The following is a 10,147-nucleotide window of genomic DNA, read 5'->3' as shown; positions in this document are numbered from 1 at the left end:
GGACTGGTAGGTGTGCCTTGAGGACTGGGTTGGGAAACACTGCTCTACACGACAGGGTCGTGGTGACACCATGAGTTACTGCACCAGTTGACAACTAGCGACACCACTGTACTCACACATTTTACCACTCAACTATTTTGATTTTATTTAGACTTTTCTCCCTGGTGTCCAGTGTCTTGCTGCTGGGGTCAGCCTGTGCATTGATTGCACAGTTCCCTGTAGCTCTGTACTGACACTGGAGCTGGGGTGATGTTACATGCTGATTTTGACCTAAAATCTGCAATTCTCTGATAAATCTTCCTGATATATTAGCCAAGCAGTGACTTCAACTGAGCTGGAGAATTTTTACAACACAGCTGTTCTTGCCTGCGTGTTTGTCGCCATAGTTTGATGTTTAGTCGATGAACCCCACATGTGTACAGAACACACGGTTATGCAGGGCAGTTCTGAGTCGCACGATGCCAATTAGCGACGTGGTCATCGGTGGCATAAAAGGGATCCACCTCAGAATTTAGGATCAGCATTACTAGGATTCATGAACAGTTGGAGGGGATTAACTTAGTTATTAGTGATTTGCAAACTGAATTGAAACTTCAATTGCACAATTTAGGGCAAAATAGTTTATTTGGAAAAAAAATGTTCTCTAACTCACCTGTAGTCAAAATTTGGCTATTTTGGCCTTAACTTCACAATTTGATTTTCCTTCTGACTATTGGCTGCCTAATTAATAGGCCTCAGGGTGTCACAGTTTTGTTAATTATTTAGCTAGAAATTATCCTGTCTGAAACCTCCTAAGGGGATTTACACATTCCAATGGGTGTGATGGCAGTGCTGGTAGTACAGGCTGTTGTGGTGTGTTTGTATATGATGGGTACTTACTGCGGGAACCTGGTAAGTCAGACCACCCAAGTGTCGATATTTTTTTTTTTTTACATAGATCTCTCTGTCTTTTTTTTTTTGTAAAGTTCCATTTTATTCCATTAGTGTCTTAATGTATAATCGAACTTAATGGCAATAATTATCACGTTAACCTGCTGACGCTGTTGAAGACCATGATGAGGTGATACACCTCTCCTGTCATAGTATGTAAAGTGGGGCAGACCTTGACTGACCTGTGCTGGAGGCACTGTGACTGCATTGTGGGAACCTATAATTGCATGTTGTATTGTATTCCTGCACCTGGCGTGATTAAGTTTTGGGAGAACATGAAGAGAGCAATGAGAAGATTATATGATCTGGATGTTTATCTAAACCCATTGATGGCTTTCATTTTTATGCTCCCAGAAAATGTTTAACACCACTTTTAGAAGCATGCAGAGCCCATACCGTGCAGTAATACTTGAATGGTTTGATTTTATTTTTTATTTTATTTTCTCTTTGTGTGTGTGTGTGTGTGTTTTATCTTCTAGTATTTCTTAAAAATTTAGTCCTGAGATTAATGTTAGTGGACTTTTTAAAGTTGCCTGTAAGCTGATCCTCATTTTTGATTCCAAATGTGAGGGATTATGGGGTATGTGCAGTGGTGTATTTTGGATTTGTGCTGCCCTAGGCACGACTAAATTCGGGCACCCCCAAAATCTAAATTTGACCCCCCAATTCGTGTCAAGGCCACTTTTTTGACTGACAGACACATGCCCTCATTGGTACACTCACTGACCGATACAGTCATTGGCACACACGGTTTAACCAACACACACTGACACACCCACTCACTGACAGACACACACACTCACAGGCACACACTTTCACACACTGACCGCCTTGTGGTAAATACATCCATGGGTATGTGCAAGCAAGAGAAAGGTAGGGATTGCACACAGAAAATGCTATTAATCTAAACCTATTCATCTTCAGTGAGTCCGTGACCACGCCAAGCCTCATACAAGTTAAACAGAGAGTTCTGTGCACTCCACGGTAGGTGATCAGCAGACCATAATCAGAATACATGAAATGACAAAGGCCACATTGTGCAGCCAAAAAGTTGTTTAAATTCTCTGGGTATTCCAATGAAATGGACACTATACGCACCAAAACAACTTCAGCTTAATAGTGGTTTGGGTGGACAGATCATGCCCTGGCAGAGTCCCTGCTCAATTATCAGCCATTTAGGAGTTAAAGCAGCCCTGCCTCTGTTGGGGAACTCTGTGCAATTTGCAAAGACCCTCGACAGTGACACTGCCACTGGGGGTCCAGTGGATAGGTAAAGGGAAGTTCTAGTTAACTAGAGCTGTCCCACGCAGTCGTGGACAACTTCCTCCGGCAGGTCCTCTTCAGCTCCTGGTGCTTCAGCATCAGGAGCAGACCTTACTGCTCTACTCTTGCGCATGACACTTCTAGATGGCCGTAGCTCTGCCCAGTGTCTACAAGTGTCAGCCGTAGGAATTGAACAGAGACAAACTAGTCCTTACTCTGTCTCAGTATATCTCTTGACTGGGTTGACATTTTGGTGAAATTCCAACACCATCAATATGATTCTATATTTTATTAAATACTCCCTGTGTGGGAGGGGAGGGGGGGACAGTGCCCCTTTAAGTCACATTATTTATATAGCCCTAGTCACACCTCCCCTGCATGGGATCTATACACTTCCTATAAAGCGAGATCTAATGTTTAAACTTCCTTTTATTGAACAGTCAGTTTAAATTGGAATTTCTTATTGCCTGCTCTGCTAATAACTTGCAACCTCCAACTGATTAGAACTTGTAGCAAGATTTTGATTGAGGAAATCTTTGTGACTGCCCAGTAGGGTCTTGCTTAACCCCTTAAGGACACATGACATGTGTGACATGTCATGGTTCCCTTTTATTCCAGAAGTTTGGTCCTTAAGGGGTTAAAGGATCACTATAGTGTCAGGAAAACATAGAGGTTTTCCTGACACTATAGTGCCCTGAGGATGCCCCCACCCTCAGGGTCCCCCTCTCGTGGCGCTGAAGGGTTAAAACCCCTTCATCAGCTTACCTTATTCCAGCGCCGGGCTCCCTCGGCGCTGGTGACCTCTCCTCCTCCACCGACAATGGAGCCGCATGCGCATTCAAGCTGTCAATAGGAAAGCATTTCTTAATGCTTTCCTATGGACGCTCTGCGTGATGGAGGCATAATATGCCTCCAGTGTCGCAGATGCACCTCTAGTGGCTGTTCGGAAGACAGCCACTAGAGGCTGGATTAATCCTGCTATGTAAACATAGCCTTTTTCTCTGAAACTGCTATATTTTCATCTGAAGGGTTAAAACCCGAGGGACATTACCCCCAGACCACTTAATTGAGCTGAAGTGGTCTGGGTGACTATAGTGTCCCTTTTAATTATGGATCTGTTAAAGGATGTTCTCTGCAAGCTAACCGTATGGTCTCCTTTCTTAGCAGCACAAAGAGCGCTGTAATGTATCTGGCGTTTGGGTGAACTCCCTGGGCTCTATGCTCACCCTCTCAGTTGATGAAGGTTCTTATCTCAGCGGTTCCTTGAAGTCCTCTGTAGAGTCCACCCCAGGGTCTGCAGGAGAAGAGATGATTGGGAAAGTGGTGGGGACCGTGGGAGGTGGTATGCAACCAGCATTTGCAATGTCGGTTACCTGGAGTGGAGGTGAGTCGCTTCTTTCAGACTATAGTCATACTTGACTCTGGAATTCTTGTACATTCTCTAAATATGTGCTAGAACCTCTGCTGGAGAAACGCTAGAAATAAAGGATCTCAAATAGTGTAAACTGACTCTGATTGGTAAACATTGAACAATCACTGATGTACTATAATGCCTTGTGATGTTAACATATTTGAACAAACTAAATCCTTAATGGGTTACTCCAAACACCATAACCACTTCAGTGATTTGAAGTAGCCATGGTGCCTGGAGTCTATGTGCACTGTTGCGCTATGAAACACTGCACATAGTTTTAATTGCTCTGCTGCCGAAGGTGTAACTCCACCGCCAGCTGTGTCAATAGCGTCTTTTTAGCTAAGAGCAGTCAGATGAAGCTTTCAAACAATCACGGCAATGGTGGCGACTCTGCAGAAGCTGGAAGCATGTCATTGGACCAGCGAGGAACATCGGAGTCCTGGTAAAGGGACAAACCCATTGCTAAACGGTTTGCCCCGCTAACAGGCAATCTTGCTATGGTTCTCCTGACATTATACCCAATACAGTGGTCTGCAAAGAGTGACGTTAAAGGGTTACCCAAAGTATATGTGACAGCCCTTTAAAGTAATACTACAGCACCAGCCCTTCACTCTTCCTTCTGATACTCTTGTCTTGCTTAACATGTTCGTTCCCTGCAGGCTCAGTCAGTACTTGGGCCGGCCAGTGTTTCCAGGTATTGGAGAATTCTGTCCTGAGACGATGTGGCTACTGAGGTCAGAGGTTGACACAGAAGACAAGAACTGGATGGCAACTAGGTAATGGCTCCTGAACATCTCTTAAACTAGATGAAGACTGTGACTTTTGGTCTGCAAGGCCAATATGCTTCTCGATTTACGCTCACCAGAAGTCTCCTTGTGTCTGCCACCATTGTAAATCCATAAAAAAAAAACCTCTTCCTGTCTCTCCTTGACATTATGGTCTATATAGTTTGCGTCCTGTTACAAAATTTCTTTATATCCATGTGGTCTCAAGTTGGACATCCTAAACACATACATATTTTGCTTTCTTTGCAGGGTTGGAGAAGACACATTCAATCCCCAAAAGACATTTGAACCTAATCAGTCCTAAAATGACCTGTTTGTATAAAAATAGAAAATAAAAAAAATACAAAACCGTGACATGCTTTGTCTATTTGGTTTTTGATTGTTGCAGGTTCTCTAAGGCTGGTGGGATGCCACCCTGAACTGGGGTGAGAAGACGTTCTGGTGGTTCTAGGTCTTTTAGAGCACAGGATGTAGTGTTGCCAACTGGCTGGCATCTTACTCTTAAAGCTCTGCACATACAGATATGCTTGAACTTTTGTGCTGAAGGCTAGTTTCATACGTTCACTAATGTTAAATCTTTGCAAAAAAATACATTTTGTCCATTCGCACGACATGCTGGTGACAGACTAACGATCTTTTCCCTTGCAGGCAGCACTTTTAAGGGGCATCATGTATGTCCCCTCCCTTCATTCATCCTTCCATTTTCTCAATTTAAAATTTTCTCCCAACTCGGAGCACACACATGCACTTGAGCTGGAGAAAACAATACAACTCAATGCTTCTCTGTGAGAAGCATTTAGTTGGATTGCTCAAGGGAGACTGTGATGTCAGGGGAGAAGCTTCACCCAGTGCTGGATTCCTGGTAAGTTTTATTCTTTTACAGTGTTCTTATTGGAGGACATAATCACGAACGCTCAATAAGGCATTCTAAATTAAAATAGTTTTGATTTAAAAAGGTTTGGACTCAGCCTTTTAGATAGTGTTTTCAGCGAGTCTTCTAATATTTATGCATGTCACTTTAAAAGTCTGAATATAACATATTCTCTGCTCTTTAATATATATTTTAACTCCCTTTTAAAATTGTTTACTAGAAAATTTAAATGTGTTGCTATCCTAAAAAATAAATACATTTAGCATCTGTTGGTCTGTGGCCACTAAAAATGTCCAACACATGGCCTCTATGCAGAGTGAAACGTGATACATTATTGGGATCCGTAAGTGAGGGTGCAATTATTTATTATTGGCATTTATAAAGCGCCAACAGATTCCGTAGTGCTTTACAATATTATAAGAGGAGGGATTTAACTATAAATAGGACAATTACAAAAAACTTACAGGAACAATAGGCTGAAGAGGACCCTGCTCAAACGAGCTTACAGTCTATGGGAGGTGGGGTATAAAACACAATAGGACATGAGATAACAATCAAATAAGGTGGGAGTGAAGCAGAGCTGGAGGAGAGTAGAGTGCTGCCCTTTGGGAGAGAGTAGGGTAGAGGTTGTTCTAGAAGGCAATAAGCTTTCCTAAAGAGATGGGTTTTAAAGCACTTCTTAAAATATAATTATAAAATATTTAAAATCCAAATGCTAATCTGCAGTAATGGTTGCCTTTTCCCATATGTATGTACGAGGAAATCCAAAGGCCAAATTTTATCGGTCTGATGTTCTGCAGCTAACTGGGTGCCCAGAACTGTTTGATTTGGAGTTGGTCCTAAAAGGTCTCACAAGTCGGACACCAGTAGTCAAACTATGGAGCTCCTCCTTTGTGACCTGGTCATGCCGAGTGATTTATTCTCTGCAACAGACTAACATTTGTATCCCTCTGGGCTAGAAGTCTGCTGTTTAATTCTTACTGCAGTTTTCTCTCATTCTGTTCAAGAATACCAGCATCCTCGCTGGAATCAGGACTGTACGGTGCAGGTTCTAATCCTGATGGGCCTGGAGACCGATGTGGCTGAAAGTAGTCAGGCTCAATTACTTTGGATATTGTTGTTTTTTTCACAGGGCTGGGGATAAATACTATAAGAATATCACATTCCTCTATCTCCTCCTCCTGTCCCTCGATAAGTAGAGAATCGGTATCTGTGAAAGGAGAAATTAAAGAACAAATTTTACTGAACATCTTCTTGACACACTCATTTTGACAGAGGTCTTTACTATTTCACCTGAAAACCAAATAGAATACTCAACAAAGTTGTTGCGATGCCTAGAGTTCCCTGGGGAATAGTTTTGTGTTAAACCCTGTTGAGAATGGTTCAACACTTAGAGTTACTCCAACCCTTTTGAAATGAATCTCTTGTTCACTTTGCAATGTCCTATTGGGCATTAGCAATTTGGCTCCCCCTGTAAAACTTATCATAAACTTGCCTGGAATCCAGCGGTGGGAGAAGGTCCCCATGCTGGTATTTACACCCCCATCAATGTCACAGCCTCTCCTGCAAGCTCCAATCAAATGCTTCTCAGCGAGGAGCATTTGAGTACACCACTCTGAGCCAGAATGGGGAGGGGATGGGAGATGGACTTTGGGGCTAAATGTAAAAAGACCAAACAGAGGAAGGGCAAAAAGGGGGTCACTAAAAACTTCCGCTTGCAAGCATGATGCCTGCAAGGGAGGAGCTCATTACATCTGGTGCTGAAAAAGCATGAAACACGTTGACTACTGATTTGGTGTACTGCTATATTGTATGTTACTGTAATGATTTTATCCCATATGTACGGAATAAAAGGAATAATTAATTGTATAGATTGAATTTGCCTCTAAGTCGCTTCGTAAAATTATACACACATATAAATATGTAAAAGGAGAGGTCCACTCACAAACTGCATGGGATCCAAATGGATTGACATTAGTGGTCGATGGATGGTCGGAAAACCCGTCCTCGGGAGGTGCTTTAGAAATACTTTTGATCTAAAGAATGCATCATTGCCACTATCTTTTATTTATTGATTTGGGAACAAGAACCATGTCGTATCAGTTCAAATGCATGACAGATGTCTGCAAGGACATTGCTCCTGAAAGGTGTAGGTATTCAGATGACCACCTGTCTGCCCTAACGGCGCTAGAGGCCGTGCATCTCCATATCTAGCCAAATGAGCTTTTTTTTCCATGACTTAGAGGAACTAGAGGTTACAGATTTGGGGGTTTGTAGAATAGAACTGCTTCATTTTCAACCATTTTTGGTACTGCTGCAGAAGAGAAAGGACATTGACACCAACTTTGCGGTCTGTGACATTCTTGTGTGACTTGCATGATCACCAGTTGGTAGATCTGTATCTACTACCCCTTTAACGCCCGGCACAGTGTCTGTCCCTAAGACCTGGAGAAGTTCCTCTACATAGAAACTACATGTCGACCTCCTCCTATTCCACAATACCAGTCGTATTAACAGTAGACTTTGCCAATTTTTCTTTTTTTAGTTGCCGTTTTATATAAGAGTACCTGTTAGACATAGAATAATGCTATGAGACTTCTATAGGATTCCTAATGTATTAAAAGAACACTCTGAGCACCATAACCACTACAGCGTGGTTGAGGTGCCAAAAGAGTCATGGCATTCCCCCCACTGTAAGTAGTAAAACCATTTAATAATGGCTTTACTTCTAACCTGCCATGTCCTGCATCACAGATCCACTATACCAGGGGTAGGCCACCTTTGGCACTCCAGTTGTTGTGGACTACATCCCCCATAATGCTGGCAAAGCATCATGGGAGGTGTAGTCCAAAACATCTGCAGTGCCAAAGGTTGCCTATGCCTGCACTATACAATACAATATATAATACATTATTCAATAAAGGAACACTATAGTGCTAGGAATACAAAGCTCTATTCCCGTCACTAATAATTTCTAAAAACCAAAATGTAATTTAGAACACAAACAATGTATCTTATTTACACAGACTGATTTCTAAACACGTTTATTTGTAGTTTAAAGACACATTACTGCGAGTATTATTGCTGTGGAACTAAGGGATAAGGGCCCAAAATAGGGACTGTCCCTTCTAAATGGGGACACTTGGGAGGTATACTTAGGGAATGACTAACATATAACAGATGGCATGGCAGCATCAAGGCGACATAGTGGGATTTGCATCATCCCTGGTTATAAATGGGTTTAAAAGTTATGAATATTTTTATTTTTTAATAATTTTTTTTTTAAGTTTGATTGCAAAGAATTGGTTAGTAATATGTTAAGTGGCCTGCAGTTGACTCCAGCCTCAGTTAATTAGTGCTGAAATCTGATCCGGTTAGACTCATTTACAGGACAAAAAGCCCATGATTAATTCAGTCCCAGTGTTTGGAAGCCTTGTCGTTTTGTTAAGGTAAATTATCTCTTCAGCTCACCTTCCCTCCGTGGGGAATCTTTACATCTTACATGCGATATAGAAGGATGGTGAAAATTATGCTCTTAAAGGAGAACCACCCCAGCCAACCTAACTGGTTTAAAATGCCGAAATTATAGCCATTTGAAAACTGCATGGGAACAGGGCCGGACTGGGAATTAAAAGCAGCCCTGGAAAAAAATTATTTACCAGCCCCATAATGCGTCACGCCAGCATAATGTGCAAATACAGCGTTAGAAAAGATAATTTAAGATTAAAAATTATTACTCCAATGTAAAAAAAAAAAAAGCACATATAGGCTTCAAAAAAACCAAGAGTGCAGATTTATTTTAAGCAGACGTGCCTTTGCATATAACCAATGTTTCAGTCCAACTACCATGATATATTAAGGAAAGCTTGGTCATGGGACTGAAATGGTAAATGTATGTAGCGCACAACTGTAAAAAATGACGGTATCTTGTTTAGTTTAAAGTCCTGTGGGTGCGCTCTTCACTTTAAATATGTTATTGTGCTGGAGTATGCACCTAGCAACAAGACTTGGCCAATATCTGCTCATTACATATGGTACATATCAATTACATTTCTCTGTGTATTACGTATATATATATATATATATATATATATATATGTACATTAATATATGTGTAAATATAATAGGCATAATTATATATATATATATATAAAACTAATACACACATTAATATACGATAGATAGATATAGATATATATATACACCCACACCAGTGGCGGATCCAGAGCCTGATCTCGGGAGGGGCACTTATAGATTTAAAGAAATAATCCATGCACAATAACCACTACTGCTCTGTGTAGTGGTTATGGTGCCAGGAGTGCCCGGACCCGCTCCCAGAGTAAGTAGTCAAACCGTTTAAGAACAGTTTGACAACTTACCTGGGGTCTGCTGGGATATGGGGCTGTAGTAGGGTATAGGAGCAGTGGTGCAATGTGTGAGGGGTGCAGTTTGTGTGAAAGGTTCAGTGTGTAGGGTGTGTGGGGCAATGTGTGTTTGGGTGCCTGTGTGTGTGTGTGGGGGGCAATGTGTGTATGGGGGGGTCTAGGTGTGTGTATGGGGCTAGAGGTCGCAGTGGTGAGAGTGAACTCTAGCCCGTTGCTCCAGCGCTAGAGTTCACTCTCGCGAGAGCTGGAGCGTTGCCACTGTAACCGCTGTAACGCTCTGTACTCGCGCAAGAAGGACCCGGAGGAGCTGCAGGCTGAGCTCCCGGGTCCTCTCTTCCTCCCTCCCTTGCCGGCTGCCTGCATGGTGCCTCCAGAACAGGGAGGGAGACCTCTGATCTCCCCTCCGGTCTGTGAAGGCACATGGTGCTTGGACAGTGCCAGCCTGGGGGGGAAAGGGCAATTGCCCGTTGCCCCCCCTGGATCACACACACACATCTAT

General features: G+C 42.3%; 1 pseudogene; it reads left to right on the top strand.

The window, feature by feature from the left end:
• Positions 1-822: 822 nt before the first annotated feature.
• On the top strand, positions 823-4,696 carry LOC134566164 (avidin-like; annotated as a pseudogene).
• The last annotated feature ends 5,451 nt before the right edge of the window (positions 4,697-10,147 follow it).

The sequence above is a fragment of the Pelobates fuscus genome, chromosome 6, assembly GCF_036172605.1.
Source record: "Pelobates fuscus isolate aPelFus1 chromosome 6, aPelFus1.pri, whole genome shotgun sequence".
NCBI classification, from domain to species: Eukaryota; Metazoa; Chordata; class Amphibia; order Anura; family Pelobatidae; genus Pelobates; species Pelobates fuscus.
Note: the sequence above shows the minus strand (reverse complement) of the source record. Positions and strands in the feature narration are given on the sequence as shown.